Here is a 19,045-nt window from a genome sequence, read left to right as displayed (position 1 = left end):
GTACTGCCCCGCAAGGAATCTTCTGGCCCTGGGAGCGCCGGTGGGTGTAAAAGTGATACCTGGCCTTTAAGGTGCTCTCCTTCGGCTTGAGGCGTTCCCACACCAGCACACACAGCTCTGTGTAAGTCTTCTCCTCTGGTTTGACCGGTGCCAGCAGGTTTTTGAGCAGGCCGTATATCGGAGACCCACATACGGTGAGGAGAATCGCCCTGGTCTTGATCGCCCTCTCTCAGCCTCGTCCTGTTCATTGGCGACGTAGTACCGGTCGGGACGCTCAACGAAGGCTTCCCAAATCATCACCCTCAACAAATCCCTCAACAAGACCAACGGCAGCCATTACCGTGTGAAGGTTGGTGATCCGTTACTCGTCGCCAGTGAGTGATGTTCAGAATAAATCCACAGGACTGTATTGCAAGCTCAAACTGTGGTGACCTTGTGCTCTTTATTCAGACTCCAGGGTGGGGAAGCAGTATGGTGAGTCACCTTATATACCTGCTTGTCCCAGGGTGTACAGGTGACCATTGGGTCTCCCACAGGTGTGCCCCCTAGTGGCAAGTCTTACATATTGGTGACGTTTACATGTGTACACAACAATCACGACCCGTTCCACATCTTTTTATTCCTCTCTCACTTTCCCGCTATCTCGCTTTCCCCGTCTCTCACTCATTCCCCTCTCCCCCTTTCCCCTCCCTCGCCTCACCCTCTGCCCGTCCCACTCTCTCCCCTTCCGACTCTGCCTTTCCACTCTCCCTCTCCCTCCTCCTTCTCCGCTCCCTTTCCTCCCCTCCCTCCTCTCTCTCTCTCCTTTCCCTTTCCTTTCAGATTCTCCCCTTCTCCCTCTCTCCCCTTCCCCTTTCTCTCTTCCCTTCCTCGCTCTCTCACTCCTTCCCATCTCTCGCTCATTCCTTCCCCATCACTCCTCTAAACAACTCTTTCACCTTCCCCCCACTCTCTCTCCCCTTCCCTCTCTTTCCCCCCCCCTCTCTCGCTCTCGCCTTACCCCTCTCTCTCCCATTCCCCTCTCGCTCACTCCTTCCCCTCTCCCTTTTCATTTTCTCCCCTCCTCTCTCTCTCCTCCCTCTCCTTCTCCCTCCCCTCCCCAGTCTCCATCCCCTCCATCCTCCCTTTCATTCCCGAGCTCTCGCTCTCCCCTTTCCGATCAGACTCTCCCCCTCCCCATCTCTCCCATCCCCCCCCTCTCTCCCCTTCTCCCTCTCTCTCCCCTTCCCCCGCTCTAGCCTCCCCGCTCGAGGGACAAAGTGAGAAGGTGAGAGACAGAAAGAAAGAGAGAGAGACAGAGAGAAAGCGAGACAGAGCCAGAGTGTGACTGAGTTGCCTTGGGATGTTTTACTCCGTGAAAGACCCGATATATCGATGTTGAGAAGTGAATATTGAAGAGACGGAGACAGGAGTCTGGGGGATGAGACACAATCTGAGTATTTCACTGACCCCCTCCTCATTCTTCAAACAGTATTTAGTTAACCAGGTATCGTGGGTTCAAATCTCACTGCAACCTACTCAAAATTAGCTCAGTATTTAAATTCACCGTCAATTCACAAAGGCATTGATTATAAATATTAAACAGCTCTGAGATTGACCCTGGAACTACAGGCTCCCCTCACACCTTTCCCTGTCTCTCTGCTTTCCAGATCACGACCCGTTGGACATTTTTTTTTAACTCCTCTCTCACTTTCCCGCAATCTCACTTTCTCCATCTCTCTCTCCCCTTTCCCTCTCTCTCTCCCCTTCTACTCTCTCTCCTTCCGCTCCCTCCCCTCACTCCTCTCTCTCCCTCTTTTGCCTTTCTTTTCAGATTCTCCCCTGCTCCCTCTCTCATAGAAACATAGAAACATAGAAAATAGGTGCAGGAGCAGGCCATTCAGCCCTTCTAGCCTGCACCGCCATTCAATGAGTTCATGGCTGAACATGAAACTTCAGTACCCCCTTCCTGCTTTCTCGCCATAACCCTTGATCCCCCGAGTAGTAAGGACTTCATCTAACTCCCTTTTGAATATATTTAGTGAATTGGCCTCAACTACTTTCTGTGGTAGAGAATTCCACAGGTTCACCACTCTCTGGGTGAAGAAGTTTCTCCTCATCTCGGTCCTAAATGGCTTACCCCTTATCCTCAGACTGTGACCCCTGGTTCTGGACTTCCCCAACATTGGGAACATTCTTTCTGCATCTAACCTGTCTAAACCCGTCAGAATTTTAAACGTTTCTATGAGGTCCCCTCTCATTCTTCTGAACTCCAGTGAATACAATCCCAATTGATCCAATCTTTCTTGATAGGTCAGTCCCGCCATCCCGGGAATCAGTCTGGTGAACCTTCGCTGCACTCCCTCAATAGCAAGAATGTCCTTCCTCAAGTTAGGAGACCAAAACTGTACACAATACTCCAGGTGTGGCCTCACCAAGGCCCTGTACAACTGTAGCAACACCTCCCTGCCCCTGTATTCAAATCCCCTCGCTATGAAGGCCAACATGCCATTTGCTTTCTTAACCGCCTGCTGTACCTGCATGCCAACCTTCAATGACTGATGTACCATGACACCCAGGTCTCGTTGCACCTTCCCTTTTCCTAATCTGTCACCATTCAGATAATAGTCTGTCTCTCTGTTTTTACCACCAAAGTGGATAACCTCACATTTATCCACATTATACTTCATCTGCCATGCATTTGCCCACTCACCTAACCTATCCAAGTCACTCTGCAGCCTAATAGCATCCTCCTCGCAGCTCACACTGCCACCCAACTTAGTATCATCCGCAAATTTGGAGATACTGCATTTAATCCCCTCGTCTAAATCATTAATGTACAATGTAAACAGCTGGGGCCCCAGCACAGAACCTTGCGGCACTCCACTAGTCACTGCCTGCCATTCTGAAAAGTACCCGTTTACTCCTACTCTTTGCTTCCTGTCTGACAACCAGTTCTCAATCCACGTCAGCACACTACCCCCAATCCCATGTGCTTTAACTTTGCACATTAATCTCTTGTGTGGGACCTTGTTGAAAGCCTTCTGAAAGTCCAAATATACCACATCAACTGGTTCTCCCTTGTCCACTTTACTGGAAACATCCTCAAAAAATTCCAGAAGATTTGTCAAGCATGATTTCCCTTTCACAAATCCATGCTGACTTGGACCTATCATGTCACCATTTTCCAGATGCACTGCTATGACATCCTTAATAATTGATTCCATCACTTTACCCACTACTGAGGTCAGGCTGACCGGTCTATAATTCCCTGTTTTCTCTCTCCCTCCTTTTTTAAAAAGTGGGGTTACATTGGCTACCCTCCACTCCATAGGAACTGATCCAGAGTCAATGGAATGTTGGAAAATGACTGTCAATGCATCCGCTATTTCCAAGGCCACCTCCTTAAGTACTCTAGGATGCAGTCCATCAGGCCCTGGGGATTTATCGGCCTTCAATCCCATCAATTTCCCCAACACAATTTCCCGACTAATAAAGATTTCCCTCAGTTCCCCCTCCTTACTAGACCCTCTGACCCCTTTTATATCCGGAAGGTTGTTTGTATCCTCCTCAGTGAATACCGAACCAAAGTACTTATTCAATTGATCCGCCATTTCTTTGTTCCCCGTTATGACTTCCCCTGATTCTGACTGCAGGGGACCTACGTTTGTCTTCACCAACCTTTTTCTCTTTACATACCTATAGAAACTTTTGCAATCCGCCTTAATGTTCCCTGCAAGCTTCTTCTCGTACTCCATTTTCCCTGTCCTAATCAAACCCTTTGTCCTCCTCTGCTGAGTTCTAAATTTCTCCCAGTCCCCAGGTTCGCTGCTATTTCTGGCCAATTTGTATGCCACTTCCTTGGCTTTAATACTATCCCTGATTTCCCTAGATAGCCACGGTTGAGCCACCTTCCCCTTTTTATTTTTACGCCAGACAGGAATGTACAATTGTTGTACTTCATCCATGCGGTCTCTAAATGTCTGCCATTGCCCATCCACAGTCAATCCCCTAAGTATCATTCTCCACTTCCTTTCTCTCTCTCCTGCCTCCTCCCTCTCTCGACTTCCCATCTCTCTCCCCTTCCCCTCTCTCCCCTCCCTCCTCTCTCTCACTCTTTTGCCTTTCTTTTAAGATTCTCCCCTGCTCTCTCTCTCTCCCCTTCCTTTCTCTCTCCCCTGCCTCCTCCCTCTCTCGCCTTCCCATCTCTCTCTCCTCCCCCTCTCGCTCTCTCCCATTCCGCTCTCTCCCATTCCCCTCTGGCTGATTCCTTCCCCCTCTCTCTCCCATTCCCTCTCCCACTCATTCCCCTCTCTCCCTCCTTTTACAACTTCCAAGCACTAATCTCTCTCACAGAGCCGACACAGACACGATGGGCCGAATGGCCCTCCTTGTGTGCTGTAAGATTCTGTCAATGTTCAGGGATGAATCACCGAGAATGATTATTCGGGCCCCACCTCCTTGTTAACAATAGTAAGATGTAAACAGGAGCTGGTGTTACAGGTGGCTCCATAGCTCAGGGGTTAGAGCACTGGTCTTGTCAACCAGGGGTCGTGGGTTCAAATCTCACTGGGGCCTACTCAATTTTGGCTTCTGTTACTGAATTGACCGTCAATCGACGACAGGCCGACACCATCAACAGGAACCACTCACTCCGCACTTTATAATCTGCCCACAGCACTTTCACTTCCCACTCCCAGTCTGTATCCCACCTTTTCCACATCCAGTCTCAGAGACACCGATATATCATCGACTCATAGAAACTTACAGCACGGAAGGTGACCATTTCGGCCCATTGTGTCTGCACCAGCCGACCAAGAGCTATCTGCTGGGCCGGGCCACAAAGTCCGCATGTCCCAGACACGAGACTCCCAAAGCAAGCGCTCTACTCGGAACTCCTTCACGGCAAGCGAGCCAAAGGTGGGCAGAGGAAACGTTACCAGGGACACCCTCAAAGCCTCCCTGATAAAGTGCAACATCCCCACCGACACCTGGGAGTCCCTAGGCCAAAGACCAGTCTCCCCTCCCATCTCTCTCACTCCTTCCCCACTCTCTCCCATTCCCCTCCCTCTCTTTCTCCTTCCCCTCTCTCTCCCTCCTTCCACTCTCTCTTTTCCCTTCCCCTCTCTTTCCTGCTCCTTCCCGTGTCTTTTGCAGGGCAGGTGGCTCCATAGCTCAGGGGTTAGAGCACTGGTCTTATCAACCAGGGGTCATGAGTTCAAATCTCACTGCAGCCTAATTTTAGTATTTAGACACCTGTCTCTCATTCCTCCCACTCTCTTCCCCCTTGAAAGGATGCAACATTCAGATGAACCCCCTCACAGTGTTTGGGCTCATTCAAAAGGATATTTAATTTGGGACTATCGATTGGAAAGTTTGGAACCCTAAAGTGCTTATGGAAGAAACTACGAACTTGAATAGAATTTTGGACTTTTTAAAGACACATTCAAGGCTGTGTGCGGGCCTAAAGAACTGACAGGAGACAACTTGATTATTGAGGCTGTCTGGGTGTTGGGACTAATGTAACTTGTCTGGAGAAATGGGTATTCGAGAATCCTTCTCCACAAGAGATATTAACATTACAACAAATAACCCAGAGATAGCCAACCATCAACCTGAATCTGGAAAACCATTTCAGCATATACATCACCAAGAGGCCCAATCCAGCCTGTATGCGAAAAACTAAGCACAAAAGGACATTGCGATTACCAAACTAATATTTCCATCAGGAAACAGTTTATCGAACATCAACCCACACAAAACATATTAACTTTGAACGAGCCCGCCAAAATATTACAAAGAAGAGTCAAGCCCGCCAAATTCAATCAAAGAATCCTGGACTGATTTGGTGTGAAGGTTAGAACCACTCAAACCGTATAACTGGCCCCTGTTTTAACAGAGGGTGTGACATACTTTGCCAAACAACCGAGACCACGCTTGTGTCATCAAGAAGGGAGAGAAACCAACGCGACCGTTGTAAACTTACTTCTCCAGCCTCGAAGTCCTGAAGTCCTGAAGGAAGAACATCACCATCGCGGCAACAACTGACCACAGCCAACGTGGTTTCAATGAAAAACCACCGCGATCGACCAAACTACAAATAAACTCCAACTGGAAGAAACCGAAGAATCGAAAGTTTCCAGTCTACAATCTAAGTCCTGACTACCAACAGGTGAAAACATTACCTAAAGAGACTTTGAACCTATTTCTAACGAAGAAAACCGGGTACTTACCCCATAGATCCAAAACGTGCTTTACCGCATCAGTGGACTCAACCCAACTGAAGATTGTGCAGCTAGAAGTCTTCTCCGACGTTCGGGGTACGGCAAGCAGAACCTACACAATTCAAGGAACCCCGAAACCGTGAACTACCGCTAACTGACCAGAAAGGATTGGTAAGCATAGTCCCTGCCTGCCCTGGAGTCTAACCTAGCTAGGATTAGGTATGGGGAGGTGGGAGGTGTCATTTTACGGTACACCCCCTTTGAATGTGTAATGTATTGTTCTTTATCAGAGTGATTATAAGTTTTGACATTGTATTTTCTTGTCTTTAATAAAATCAAAGTTCTTTTGCACCAAACCATTGACCTTTGCACTTTGTCACACCCCCCCAAATAAATCCAGAGTCTAGAACCCAAGGGAGTGGGGGGCGATTCGAACCGCTCAAGTAGGTCAGAGGTGAACCTGACCCCCGGGACCACCACCACACCGTTACACTCCCGTCTCTCTCTTTTCCCTTTCCTTTCAGGTTCTCCCCCTCGCTGCCCTCCCCCTCTCTCTCACTCCTTTCCCCTTTCTCCCCTGAACATCTGTCTCCCCTCCCCCCCTCTCTCCCACTCCTTCCCCTCTCTCTCCCCACATTCCACACTCTCTCTCTCCATCCCCTCCCTCACTTTCCCCAACTCCCTCTCTTCCTCGCTGTCTCCCCTTCCCACTCTCTCACTCCTTCCCCACTCTCTCCTCTTCTCCGTCTCTCTCTCACTCCTTCCCCTCACTCTCCCTTTCCCTCTCTCTCACTCCTTCCCCTCACTCTCCCCTTCCCTCTCTCTCACTCCTTCCCCTCACTCTCCCCTTCCCTCTCTCTCACTCCTTCCCCTCACTCTCCTCTTCTCCGTCTCTCTCTCACTCCTTCCCCTCACTCTCCCCTTCCCTCTCTCTCACTCCTTCCCCTCACTCTCCCCTTCCCTCTCTCTCACTCCTTCCCCTCACTCTCCTCTTCTCCGTCTCTCTCTCACTCCTTCCCCTCACTCTCCCCTTCCCTCTCTCTCACTCCTTCCCCTCACTCTCCCCTTCCCTCTCTCTCACTCCTTCCCCTCACTCTCCCCTTCCCTCTCTCTCACTCCTTCCCCTCACTCTCCCCTTCCCTCTCTCTCACTCCCTCCCCTCACTCTCCCCTTCCCTCTCTCTCACTCCTTCCCCTCACTCTCCCCTTCCGTCTCTCTTCCTCTAATAGAGCCCCATCTAGTGGAATATCGATGTAATAACAACTACTGACACGCTCCTCTCTCTCTCCATCTCTCTCTCTCCCTCTCTCCCCGTCCCCCTCTCACTCACTCCTTCCCTCACGCTGTCCCTTTCCCCCGCTTTCTCCCCTTCCCACTCTCCGCTCCTCTCTCTCCACTCACTCCTCAATCTCTCTCCTCCCTCTCTCTCTCTCTCCCCTTTCCCTTCTGACTTTCCCCTTCCCCCTCTCTAACCCCTTCCGGCTCGAGAGACAGTGAGCGACAGAGAGAAAGTGATAGGGAGACAGAGAGAGAGAGAGACAGAGAGAGAGAGAGACAGAGGGAGAGAGAGAAAGAGATTGAGAGACAGAGAGATTGGGACAGAGTGTGACTGAGTTGCCTTGGGATGTTTTACTACGTGAAAGACCCGATATATCGATGTTGAGAGGCGAATATTGAAGAGACGGAGGCAGGAGTCTCCCCTGCCTCCTCCCTCTCTCTCTTTCCGATCTCTCTCCCCTTCCCCCTCTCTCTCACTCCTTCCACTCTCTCTTTTCCCTTCCCCTCACTTTCCTGCTCCTTGCCCTGACTTCCCAGAGCAGGTGGCTCCATAGCTCAGGGGTTAGAGCACTGGTCTCGTAAACCAGGAGTCGTGAGTTCAAATCTCACTGGGGCCTACTCAAAATTAGCTCAGTATTTAAATTCACTGTCAATTAACAAGGGCTTTAATTATAAATATCAAACAGCTCCAAGACTGTCCCTGCAACAACAGGATCTCCTCCTTCTTGTGTCTCTGACACTCTCTCTCTCCCTTTCCAAATCTCTCTCTCCCTTCCCCATCACGACCCTTTTTATCGCTTTCCCGTCTCTCACTCATTCCCTTCTCCCCCTTTCCCCCTCCCTCGCCTCACCCTCTCTCTCCGCTATCCACTCTCTCACCCCCTCTCTCCGCTCACTCTGTCTCTTTCACCAACCCAGTCTCTCCACCCTCTCTCCCCTTCCCCTCGCCTTTTCACTCTCCACTTCCCTCCCTCCCCTCCTTCCTCTCTCGCTCTCTTTTCCCTTTCGTTTCAGAGTCTCCCGTTCTCCCTCTCTCTCCCCTTCCTTTCTCTCTCCCTTGCCTCCTCCCTCTCTTGCCTTCCCATCTCTCTCCCCTTCCCCTTTCTCCCCTTCCATCACTTGCTCTCCCCTTCCGCTCTCATCCATTATCCTCTCTCACTCACTCCATCGCCACCCTTCCCTCTCCCTCTATTTCCCCTTCCCCCTCTCTCTCACTCCTTCCACTCTCTCTTTTCCCTTCCCCTCTCTTTCCTGCTCCTTATCCTGCGTTTCCCAGAGCAGGTGGCTCCATAGCTCAGGGGTTAGAGCACTGGTCGAGTAAATCAGGGTCGTGGGTTCAAATCTCACTGGGGCATACTCAAAATTAGCTCAATATTTAAATTCACCGTCAATTAACAAGGGCTTTAATTATAAATATCAAACTGCTCTGATACCGACCCTGGAACAACAGGCTGTTGTCTCTATTACACTTTCTCTCCATCCAAATCTCTCTCTGCCGACCCCCATTCTGCATCTTTTACCCCCTTTCCCGCGATCTGGCTTTGCCCGTCTCCCCCCTCCCTTGCCACACCCACTCTCTATCCTTTCCTGTCTCTCTCTCTCCCCCTTCCGCTCCCCACCTCTCATTCCCCTTCCCCCTGTCTCTCAATTCTTCCCACATTCTCCCCAATATAAACTAGAGGTGATCCAAAACTCGACAGACCCCGTGTCCTAACTCGCACCGAGTCCCACTCACCCATCACCCCCTGTGCTCACTGACCCGTGTCCTAACTCGCACCCAGTCCCACTCACCCATCACCCCCTGTGCTCACTGCCCCGTGTCCTAACTCGCACCCAGTCCCACTCACCCATCACCCCCTGTGCTCGCTGCCCCTGTGTCCAAACTCGCACCGAGTCCCGCTAACCCATCACCCCCTGTGCTCGCTGACCCCGTGTCCTAACTCACACCCAGTCCCACTCACCCATCACCCACTGTGCTCGCTGACCCGTGTCCTAACTCGCACCCAGTCCCGCTCACCCATCACCCCCTGTGCTCACTGCCCCGTGTCCTAACTCGCACCGAGTCCCGCTCACCCATCACCCCCTGTGCTCACTGCCCACGTGTCCTAACTCACACCCAGTCCCACTCACCCATCACCCCCTGTGCTCACTGCCCACGTGTCCTAACTTGCACCGAGTCCCGCTCACCCATCACCCCCTGTGCTCACTGCCCCGTGTCCTAACTCACACCCAGTCCCACTCACCCATCACCCCCTGTGCTCACTGCCTCATGTCCAAACTCACACCGAGTCCCACTCACCCATCACCCCCTGTGCTCTCTGCCCTACATTGGCTCCCGGTTAAGCAACGCCTCGATTTCAAAATTCTCATCCTTGTTTACAAATCCCTCCATGACGCTCGCCCCTCCCTATCTCTGCAACTTCCTCCAGCACTACACCCCTCCCTATCTCTGTTACCTCCTCCAGCGTCTACACCCCTCCCTATCTCTATAACCTCCTCCAACACCTACACCCCTCCCTATCTCTGTAACTTCCTCCAGCACTACACCCCTCCCTATCTCTGTTACCTCCTCCAGCGTCTACACGCCTCCCTATCTCTATAACCTCCTCCAACACCTACATCCCTCCCTATCTCTGTAACTTCCTCCAGCACTACACCCCTCCCTATCTCTGTAACCTCCTCCAGCCACTACACCCCTCCCTATTTCTGCAACCTCCTCCAGCCCCTACACCCCTCCCTATCTCTGAAACCTCCTCCAGCCCCTACACCCCTCCCTATCTCTGTAACCTCCTCCAGCCCCTACACCCCTCCCTATCTCTGCAACCTCCTCCAGCACCTACACCCCTCCCTATCTCTGTAACCTCCTCCAGCCCCTACACCCCTCCCTTTCTCTGTAACCTCCTCCAGCCCCTACACCCCTCCCTATATCTGTAACCTCCTCCAGCACCTACACCCCTCCCTATCTCTGTAACCTCCTCCAGCCCATACACCCCTCCCTTTCTCTGTAATCTCCTCCAGCCCCTACACGCCTCCCTATCTCTGTAACCTCCTCCAGCCCCACAACCCCCCGAGATGTCTGCACTCCTCTAATTCTGCCCTCCTGACCATCCCTGATTATAATCGCTCCACCATCGGGGGCCGTGCCTTCTGTTGCCTGGGCCCCAAGCTCTGGAACTCCCTCCCTAAACCTCTCCGCCTCTCTACCTCTCTTTCCTCCTTCAAGACGCTCCTAATAACCGACCTCTTCACCTGCGCCAATTTCTATTTTTGTGGCTCAGTGTCAAATTTTTATCCCATAATCCTCCTGTGGAGCACCTTGGGACGTTTCACTACGTTAAAGGCGCTATATAAATATACATTATTGTTGGTGTTCCCTCTGTCTCTCCTCTTCCACGTCTCTCTCTCACTCCTTCCCCTCACTCTCCCTTTCCCTCTCTCTCACTCCTTCCCCTCACTCTCCCCTTCCCTCTCTCTCACTCCTTCACCTCACTCTCCTCTTCCCCGTCTCTCTCTCACTCCTTCCCCTCACTCTCCCTTTCCCTCTCTCTCACTCCTTCCCCTCACTCTCCCTTTCCCTCTCTCTCACTCCTTCACCTCACTCTCCCCTTCCCTCTCTCTCACTCCTTCCCCACACTCTCCCCTTCTCTCTCTCTCAATTCTTCCCCTCACTCTCCCCTTCTCTCTCTCTCACTCCTTCCCCTCACTCTCCCCTTCCCTCTCTCTCAATCCTTCACCTCACTCTCCTCTTCCCCGTCTCTCTCTCACTCCTTCCCCTCACTCTCCCTTTCCCTCTTTCTCACTCCTTCCCCTCACTCTCCCTTTCCCTCTCTCTCACTCCTTCACCTCACTCTCCCCTTCCCTCTCTCTTACTCCTTCCCCACACTCTCCCCTTCTCTCTCTCTCAATCCTTCCCCTCACTCTCCCCTTCCCTCTCTCTCACTCCTTCCCCTCAATCTCCCCTTCCCTCTCTCTCAATCCTTCCCCTCACTCATCCCTTCCCTCTCTCTCAATCCTTCCCCTCACTCTCCCCTTCCCTCTCTCTCACTCCTTCCCCTCACTCTCCCCTTCCCTCTCTCTCACTCCTTCCCCTCACTCTCCTCTTCTCCATCTCTCTCTCACTCCTTCCCCTCACTCTCCCCTTCCCTCTCTCTCACTCCTTCCCCTCACTCTCCCCTTCCCTCTCTCTCACTCCTTCCTCTCACTCTCCCCTTCCCCCTCTCTACCTCCTTCCGGCTTGAGAGACAGTTAGCGACAGAGAGAAAGTGATAGAGAGACAGAGAGAGAGCGACAGAGGGAGAGAGAGAAAGAGATTGAGAGACAGAGAGATTGGGACAGAGTGTGACTGAGTTGCCTAGGGATGTTTTACTACGTGAAAGACCCGATATATCGATGTTGAGAGGCGAATATTGAAGAGACGGAGGCAGGAGTCTCCCCTGCCTCCTCCCTCTCTCTCTTTCCGATCTCTCTCCCCTTCCCCCTCTCTCTCAATCCTTCCACTCTCTCTTTTCCCTTCCCCTCACTTTCCTGCTCCTTCCCCTGACTTCCCATAGCAGGTGGCTCCATAGCTCAGAGGTTAGAGCACTGGTCTCGTAAACCAGGGGTCGTGAGTTCAAATCTCACTGGGGCCTACTCAAAATTAGCTCAGTATTTAAATTCACTGTCAATTAACAAGGGCTTTAATTATAAATATTATACAGCTCTGAGACTGTCCTTGGAACAACAGGCTCCCTTCCTCTCTCCTCCTTCTTGTGTCTCTGACACTCTCTCTCCCTTTCCAAATCTCTCTCTCCCTTCCTCATCACGACCTGTTCTACACCTTTTTATCGCTTTCCCGTCTCTCACTCATTCCCTTCTCCCCCTTTCCCCCTCCCTCGCCTCACCCTCTCTCTCCGCTATCCACTCTCTCACCCCCTCTCTCCGCTCACTCTGTCTCTTTCGCCAACCCAGTCTCTCCACCCTCTCTCCCCTTCCCCTCACCTTTTCACTCTCCACTTCCCTCCCTCCCCTCCTTCCTCTCTCGCTCTCTTTTCCCTTTCTTTTCAGAGTCTCCCGTTCTCCCTCTCTCTCCCCTTCCTTTCTCTCTCCCTTGCCTCCTCCCTCTCTTGCCTTCCCATATCTCTCCCCTTCCCCTTTCTCCCCTTCCATCACTTACTCTCCCCTTCCGCTCTCATCCATTATCCTCTCTCACTCACTCCATCGCCACCCTTCCCTCTCCCTCTATTTCCCCTTCCCCCTCTCTCTCAATCCTTCCACTCTCTCTTTTCCCTTCCCCTCACTTTCCTGCTCCTTCCCCTGACTTCCCATAGCAGGTGGCTCCATAGCTCAGAGGTTAGAGCACTGGTCTCGTAAACCAGGGGTCGTGAGTTCAAATCTCACTGGGGCCTACTCAAAATTAGCTCAGTATTTAAATTCACTGTCAATTAACAAGGGCTTTAATTATAAATATTATACAGCTCTGAGACTGTCCTTGGAACAACAGGCTCCCTTCCTCTCTCCTCCTTCTTGTGTCTCTGACACTCTCTCTCCCTTTCCAAATCTCTCTCTCCCTTCCTCATCACGACCTGTTCTACACCTTTTTATCGCTTTCCCGTCTCTCACTCATTCCCTTCTCCCCCTTTCCCCCTCCCTCGCCTCACCCTCTCTCTCCGCTATCCACTCTCTCACCCCCTCTCTCCGCTCACTCTGTCTCTTTCGCCAACCCAGTCTCTCCACCCTCTCTCCCCTTCCCCTCACCTTTTCACTCTCCACTTCCCTCCCTCCCCTCCTTCCTCTCTCGCTCTCTTTTCCCTTTCTTTTCAGAGTCTCCCGTTCTCCCTCTCTCTCCCCTTCCTTTCTCTCTCCCTTGCCTCCTCCCTCTCTTGCCTTCCCATATCTCTCCCCTTCCCCTTTCTCCCCTTCCATCACTTACTCTCCCCTTCCGCTCTCATCCATTATCCTCTCTCACTCACTCCATCGCCACCCTTCCCTCTCCCTCTATTTCCCCTTCCCCCTCTCTCTCACTCCTTCCACTCTCTCTTTTCCCTTCCCCTCTCTTTCCTGCTCCTTCCCCTGACTTCCCAAAGCAGGTGGTTCCATAGCTCAGGGGTTAGAGCACTGGTCTAGTAAATCAGGGTCGTGGGTTCAAATCTCACTGGGGCATACTCAAAATTAGCTCAATATTTAAATTCACCGTCAATTAACAAGGGCTTTAATTATAAATATTAAACTGCTCTGATACCGACCCTGAAACAACAGGTTGTTGTCTGTATTACACTTTCTCTCCATCCAAATCTCTCTCTGCCAACCCCCATTCTGCATCTTTTACCCCCTTTCCCGCTATCTCGCTTTGCCCGTCTCCCCACTCCCTTGCCACACCCACTCTCTATCCTTTCCTGTCTCTCTCTCTCCCCCTTCCGTTCTCCACCTCTCACTCCCCTTCCCCCTGTCTCTCAATTCTTCCCACATTCTACCCAATATAAACTAGAGGTGATCCAAAACTCGGCTGACCCCGTGTCCTAACTCGCACCGAGTCCCACTCACACATCACCCCCTGTGCTCACTGCCCCGTGTCCGAACTCGCACCAAGTCCCGCTCACCCATCACCCTCTGTGCTCGCTGCCCCGTGTCCTAACTCGCACCGAGTCCCACTCACCCATCACCCCCTGTGCTCACTGCCCCGTGTCCTAACTCGCACCGAGTCCCACTCACCCATCACCCCCTGTGCTCGCTGCCCCGTGTCCTAACTCGCACCGAGTCCCGCTCACCCATCACCCCCTGTGCTCACTGCCCCGTGTCCTAACTCGCACCGAGTCCCACTCACCCATCACCCCCTGTGCTCACTGCCCCCGTGTCCTAACTCACACCCAGTCCCGCTCACCCATCACCCCCTGTGCTCACTGACCCCGTGTCCTAACTCGCACCGAGTCCCGCTCACCCATCAACCCCTGTGCTCGCTGACCCCGTGTCCTAACATGCACCGAGTCCCACTCACCCATCACCCCCTGTGCTCACTGCCCCCGTGTCCTAACTCGCACCCAGTCCCGCTCACCCATCACCCCCTGTGCTCAATGCCCCCGTGTCCTAACTCGCACCCAGTCCCGCTCACCCATCACCCCCTGTGCTCACTGCCCCATGTCCTAACTCACACCCAGTCCCACTCACCCATCACCCCCTGTGCTCACTGCCCCATGTCCTAACTCACACCCAGTCCCGCTCATCCATCACCCCCTGTGCTCACTACGTTAAAGGCGCTTTATAAATATACATTATTGTTGGTGTTCCCTCTGTCTCTCCTCTTCCCCGTCTCTCTCTCACTCCTTCCCCTCATTCTCCCCTTCTCTCTCTCTCACTCCATCCCCTCACTCTCCCCTTCCCTCTCTCTCACTCCTTCCCCTCACTCTCCCCTTCCCTCTCTCTCAATCCTTCCCCTCACTCTCCCCTTCCCTCTCTCTCACTCCTTCCCCTCACTCTCCCCTTCCCTCTCTCTCAATCCTTCCCCTCACTCACCCCTTCCCTCTCTCTCAATCCTTCCCCGCACTCTCCCCTTCCCTCTCTCTCACTCCTTCCCCTCACTCTCCCCTTCCCTCTCTCTCACTCCTTCCCCTCACTCTCCCCTTCCCTCTCTCTCACTCCTTCTCCTCACTCTCCCCTTCCCTCTCTCTCACTCCTTCCCCTCACCCTCCCCTTCCCTCTCTCTCACTCCTTCCCCTCACTCTCCCCTTCCCTCTCTCTCACTCCTTCCTCTCACTCTCCCCTTCCCCCTCTCTACCTCCTTCCGGCTTGAGAGACAGTTAGCGACAGAGAGAAAGTGATAGAGAGACAGAGAGAGAGCGACAGAGGGAGAGAGAGAAAGAGATTGAGAGACAGAGAGATTGGGACAGAGTGTGACTGAGTTGCCTAGGGATGTTTTACTACGTGAAAGACCCGATATATCGATGTTGAGAGGCGAATATTGAAGAGACGGAGGCAGGAGTCTCCCCTGCCTCCTCCCTCTCTCTCTTTCCGATCTCTCTCCCCTTCCCCCTCTCTCTCAATCCTTCCACTCTCTCTTTTCCCTTCCCCTCACTTTCCTGCTCCTTCCCCTGACTTCCCATAGCAGGTGGCTCCATAGCTCAGAGGTTAGAGCACTGGTCTCGTAAACCAGGGGTCGTGAGTTCAAATCTCACTGGGGCCTACTCAAAATTAGCTCAGTATTTAAATTCACTGTCAATTAACAAGGGCTTTAATTATAAATATTATACAGCTCTGAGACTGTCCTTGGAACAACAGGCTCCCTTCCTCTCTCCTCCTTCTTGTGTCTCTGACACTCTCTCTCCCTTTCCAAATCTCTCTCTCCCTTCCTCATCACGACCTGTTCTACACCTTTTTATCGCTTTCCCGTCTCTCACTCATTCCCTTCTCCCCCTTTCCCCCTCCCTCGCCTCACCCTCTCTCTCCGCTATCCACTCTCTCACCCCCTCTCTCCGCTCACTCTGTCTCTTTCGCCAACCCAGTCTCTCCACCCTCTCTCCCCTTCCCCTCACCTTTTCACTCTCCACTTCCCTCCCTCCCCTCCTTCCTCTCTCGCTCTCTTTTCCCTTTCTTTTCAGAGTCTCCCGTTCTCCCTCTCTCTCCCCTTCCTTTCTCTCTCCCTTGCCTCCTCCCTCTCTTGCCTTCCCATATCTCTCCCCTTCCCCTTTCTCCCCTTCCATCACTTACTCTCCCCTTCCGCTCTCATCCATTATCCTCTCTCACTCACTCCATCGCCACCCTTCCCTCTCCCTCTATTTCCCCTTCCCCCTCTCTCTCAATCCTTCCACTCTCTCTTTTCCCTTCCCCTCACTTTCCTGCTCCTTCCCCTGACTTCCCAAAGCAGGTGGTTCCATAGCTCAGGGGTTAGAGCACTGGTCTAGTAAATCAGGGTCGTGGGTTCAAATCTCACTGGGGCATACTCAAAATTAGCTCAATATTTAAATTCACCGTCAATTAACAAGGGCTTTAATTATAAATATTAAACTGCTCTGATACCGACCCTGAAACAACAGGTTGTTGTCTGTATTACACTTTCTCTCCATCCAAATCTCTCTCTGCCAACCCCCATTCTGCATCTTTTACCCCCTTTCCCGCGATCTCGCTTTGCCCGTCTCCCCCCTCCCTTGCCACACCCACTCTCTATCCTTTCCTGTCTCTCTCTCTCCCCCTTCCGTTCTCCACCTCTCACTCCCCTTCCCCCTGTCTCTCAATTCTTCCCACATTCTACCCAATATAAACTAGAGGTGATCCAAAACTCGGCTGACCCCGTGTCCTAACTCGCACCGAGTCCCACTCACACATCACCCCCTGTGCTCACTGCCCCGTGTCCGAACTCGCACCAAGTCCCGCTCACCCATCACCCTCTGTGCTCGCTGCCCCGTGTCCTAACTCGCACCGAGTCCCACTCACCCATCACCCCCTGTGCTCACTGCCCCGTGTCCTAACTCGCACCGAGTCCCACTCACCCATCACCCCCTGTGCTCGCTGCCCCGTGTCCTAACTCGCACCGAGTCCCGCTCACCCATCACCCCCTGTGCTCACTGCCCCGTGTCCTAACTCGCACCGAGTCCCACTCACCCATCACCCCCTGTGCTCACTGCCCCCGTGTCCTAACTCACACCCAGTCCCGCTCACCCATCACCCCCTGTGCTCACTGACCCCGTGTCCTAACTCGCACCGAGTCCCGCTCACCCATCAACCCCTGTGCTCGCTGACCCCGTGTCCTAACATGCACCGAGTCCCACTCACCCATCACCCCCTGTGCTCACTGCCCCCGTGTCCTAACTCGCACCCAGTCCCGCTCACCCATCACCCCCTGTGCTCAATGCCCCCGTGTCCTAACTCGCACCCAGTCCCGCTCACCCATCACCCCCTGTGCTCACTGCCCCATGTCCTAACTCACACCCAGTCCCACTCACCCATCACCCCCTGTGCTCACTGCCCCATGTCCTAACTCACACCCAGTCCCGCTCATCCATCACCCCCTGTGCTCACTACGTTAAAGGCGCTTTATAAATATACATTATTGTTGGTGTTCCCTCTGTCTCTCCTCTTCCCCGTCTCTCTCTCACTCCTTCCCCTCATTCTCCCCTTCTCTCTCTCTCACTCCATCCCCTCACTCTCCCCTTCCCTCTCTCTCACTCCTTCCCCTCACTCTCCCCTTCCCTCTCTCTCAATCCTTCCCCTCACTCTCCCCTTCCCTCTCTCTCACTCCTTCCCCTCACTCTCCCCTTCCCTCTCTCTCAATCCTTCCCCTCACTCACCCCTTCCCTCTCTCTCAATCCTTCCCCGCACTCTCCCCTTCCCTCTCTCTCACTCCTTCCCCTCACTCTCCCCTTCCCTCTCTCTCACTCCTTCCCCTCACTCTCCCCTTCCCTCTCTCTCACTCCTTCTCCTCACTCTCCCCTTCCCTCTCTCTCACTCCTTCCCCTCACCCTCCCCTTCCCTCTCTCTCACTCCTTCCCCTCACTCTCCCCTTCCCTCTCTCTCACTCCTTCCTCTCACTCTCCCCTTCCCCCTCTCTACCTCCTTCCGGCTTGAGAGACAGTTAGCGACAGAGAGAAAGTGATAGAGAGACAGAGAGAGAGCGACAGAGGGAGAGAGAGAAAGAGATTGAGAGACAGAGAGATTGGGACAGAGTGTGACTGAGTTGCCTAGGGATGTTTTACTACGTGAAAGACCCGATATATCGATGTTGAGAGGCGAATATTGAAGAGACGGAGGCAGGAGTCTCCCCTGCCTCCTCCCTCTCTCTCTTTCCGATCTCTCTCCCCTTCCCCCTCTCTCTCAATCCTTCCACTCTCTCTTTTCCCTTCCCCTCACTTTCCTGCTCCTTCCCCTGACTTCCCATAGCAGGTGGCTCCATAGCTCAGAGGTTAGAGCACTGGTCTCGTAAACCAGGGGTCGTGAGTTCAAATCTCACTGGGGCCTACTCAAAATTAGCTCAGTATTTAAATTCACTGTCAATTAACAAGGGCTTTAATTATAAATATTATACAGCTCTGAGACTGTCCTTGGAACAACAGGCTCCCTTCCTCTCTCCTCCTTCTTGTGTCTCTGACACTCTCTCTCCCTTTCCCTTCCTCATCACGACCTGTTCTACACCTTTTTATCGCTTTCCCGTCTCTCACTCATTCCCTTCTCCCCCTTTCCCCCTCCCTCGCCTCACCCTCTCTCTCCGCTATCCACTCTCTCACCCCCTCTCTCCGCTCACTCTGTCTCTTTCGCCAACCCAGTCTCTCCACCCTCTCTCCCCTTCCCCTCACCTTTTCACTCTCCACTTCCCTCCCTCCCCTCCTTCCTCTCTCGCTCTCTTTTCCCTTTCTTTTCAGAGTCTCCCGTTCTCCCTCTCTCTCCCCTTCCTTTCTCTCTCGCTTGCCTCCTCCCTCTCTTGCCTTCCCATCTCTCTCCCCTTCCCCCCTCTCCCCTTCCCCTCTCTCCCCTTCCATCACTTACTCTCCCCTTCCGCTCTCATCCATTATCCTCTCTCACTCACTCCATCGCCACCCTCCCCTCTCCCTCTATTTCCCCTTCCCCCTCTCTCTCACTCCTTCCACTCTCTCTTTTCCCTTCCC

General features: G+C 52.9%; 7 non-coding genes across 7 annotated transcripts; all 7 read left to right on the top strand.

The window, feature by feature from the left end:
• Window positions 1-4,484: 4,484 nt before the first annotated feature.
• trnat-ugu (transfer RNA threonine (anticodon UGU)) lies at window positions 4,485-4,557 on the top strand. Its single transcript has one exon. It is a non-coding gene; the product is annotated as a tRNA-Thr (tRNA).
• Window positions 4,558-5,143: 586 nt separating this feature from the next.
• On the top strand, window positions 5,144-5,216 carry trnai-uau (transfer RNA isoleucine (anticodon UAU)). The gene has a single exon. It is a non-coding gene; the product is annotated as a tRNA-Ile (tRNA).
• A 2,809-nt stretch (window positions 5,217-8,025) lies between these two features.
• trnat-cgu (transfer RNA threonine (anticodon CGU)) lies at window positions 8,026-8,098 on the top strand. The gene has a single exon. It is a non-coding gene; the product is annotated as a tRNA-Thr (tRNA).
• Window positions 8,099-12,036: 3,938 nt separating this feature from the next.
• trnat-cgu (transfer RNA threonine (anticodon CGU)) lies at window positions 12,037-12,109 on the top strand. Its single transcript has one exon. It is a non-coding gene; the product is annotated as a tRNA-Thr (tRNA).
• A 683-nt stretch (window positions 12,110-12,792) lies between these two features.
• Window positions 12,793-12,865, top strand: trnat-cgu (transfer RNA threonine (anticodon CGU)). The gene has a single exon. It is a non-coding gene; the product is annotated as a tRNA-Thr (tRNA).
• Window positions 12,866-15,560: 2,695 nt separating this feature from the next.
• On the top strand, window positions 15,561-15,633 carry trnat-cgu (transfer RNA threonine (anticodon CGU)). The gene has a single exon. It is a non-coding gene; the product is annotated as a tRNA-Thr (tRNA).
• Window positions 15,634-18,328: 2,695 nt separating this feature from the next.
• Window positions 18,329-18,401, top strand: trnat-cgu (transfer RNA threonine (anticodon CGU)). The gene has a single exon. It is a non-coding gene; the product is annotated as a tRNA-Thr (tRNA).
• Window positions 18,402-19,045: the final 644 nt, after the last annotated feature.

This window comes from Pristiophorus japonicus, unplaced genomic scaffold (assembly GCF_044704955.1).
Source record: "Pristiophorus japonicus isolate sPriJap1 unplaced genomic scaffold, sPriJap1.hap1 HAP1_SCAFFOLD_494, whole genome shotgun sequence".
In the NCBI taxonomy this organism is placed as follows: Eukaryota; Metazoa; Chordata; class Chondrichthyes; family Pristiophoridae; genus Pristiophorus; species Pristiophorus japonicus.
The sequence above is the reverse complement of the archived record's forward strand: the minus strand, read 5'-3'. Positions and strand labels throughout refer to the sequence as shown.